Genomic DNA, 1,474 nt, shown 5'->3' on the forward strand with positions numbered 1-1,474 from the left:
TTTTTTTTTCCATTACATGTAGAACATGTTTAACAGGTCTCTGTGAATATCTCTCTGATCAAAGTCAGCCTTTCTGCCTCTCTCGGTCACGAGAAAAGGTCACTCGGCGTAAGTTGTCATTCAGGGAATTCTTTGGTCTTTGGTCATCATTGTTGCTAGCTATTCCTCACGTCAACCACGTGAGGGACACGATCATGGTTTCAGCTCTGCCCCTTGTCTGCTGTGTGACCTTGGGCAAGTCACTTCATTTCTCTGGGCCTCAGACACCTCATCTGTAAAATGGGGATTAAAACTGTGAGCCCTTGTTGGACGTGAACTGTGATTGACCTGATTACCTTGATTCTTCCCCGGGGCTCTAGGTCGTAAGCTCGTGAGAGGCAGGGGACATTTCCACTAATTCCGTTGTATTGTACTCTCCCAAGCACTTAGTACAGTGCTCTTTTGCCGTCCAGTCCTCTCCGACCCATAGCGACACCAAGGACGCATCTCTCCCGGAACGCCCCACTTCCATCTGCAATCGTTCTGGTAGTGGATCCAGAGAGTTTTCTTGGTAAAAATCCAGAAGTGGTTTACCACTGCCTTCTTCCGCGCAGACAACTCGATTCTCCACCCTCGACTCTCTCCCGGGCTGCTGCCGCCCAGCACGGGGGAGTTTTGACTCGTAGCAGATGGCCTTCCACTCGCTAGCCACTGCCCAAGCTAGGAACGGAATAGATATGCTTCTGCTTGATTCTCCCTCCCACAGTCCAGACTGGTAGAACACTGAAAATTCTCCAGGTGTGACCCTGAGAGGAGCCGCTCGTAGTACGTGGTCAGTAAATGTTATCCATCAACTGATTGTCTGGCGCATAATAAAGCACTTAATAAATACCATTAAAAAAAAGGAATACGGTAGGTAGGCCAGGCCAGGAGACAGGGAAGACGGGGAGAAGAAAAGCCACCCAAACTTTCTTGATCCACACGATCTTTGCCCCAAGAGTGATGACTGAAAGGAACCAAAGTCAGCCAGTTTATCTTTCCCCTGCTCTTTCCGGTGGAGGGAATCCCCAATGATAAAATTCCAGGAGTGGACCAAGGCTAGGGAAAACAGCTAATCCTGCCCTGCTCCAGCGTCAATCGATCAATCAATAGGTTTATCTGCTTAGCAGAGCGCTTAGCTGGTGAGCCCCATGTGACACCTGATTATCTTGTAGTACCCCAGTGTTTAGTGCAATTCTTGACCCATTGAAAATCCTTAACCAATATAAATTGAGAAGCATCATGGCCTAGTGGATAGACCGCAGGCCCAGGAGTCAGAAGGACCTAGGTTCTAATCCTAGCAAGCCTGCCGTGTGGCCTTGGGCAAGTCGCAAGGCTCAGTGGAAAGAGCCTGGGCTTGGGAGTCAGAGGTCATGGGTTCGAATCCCGGCTCTGCCACTTGTCAGCTGTGGGACTGTGGGCAAGTCACTTAACTTCTCTGTGCCTCGGTTACCTC

At 49.7% G+C, this 1,474-nt stretch overlaps 1 non-coding gene across 1 annotated transcript; it reads right to left on the reverse strand.

Moving 5' to 3' along the window:
* Positions 1 to 657: 657 nt before the first annotated feature.
* Positions 658 to 795, reverse strand: LOC114809465. The gene has a single exon (XR_003757249.1). It is a non-coding gene; the product is annotated as a small nucleolar RNA SNORA7 (small nucleolar RNA).
* Between the last annotated feature and the right edge of the window lie 679 nt (positions 796 to 1,474).

This window comes from Ornithorhynchus anatinus, chromosome 2 (genome assembly GCF_004115215.2).
Source record: "Ornithorhynchus anatinus isolate Pmale09 chromosome 2, mOrnAna1.pri.v4, whole genome shotgun sequence".
NCBI classification, from domain to species: Eukaryota; Metazoa; Chordata; class Mammalia; order Monotremata; family Ornithorhynchidae; genus Ornithorhynchus; species Ornithorhynchus anatinus.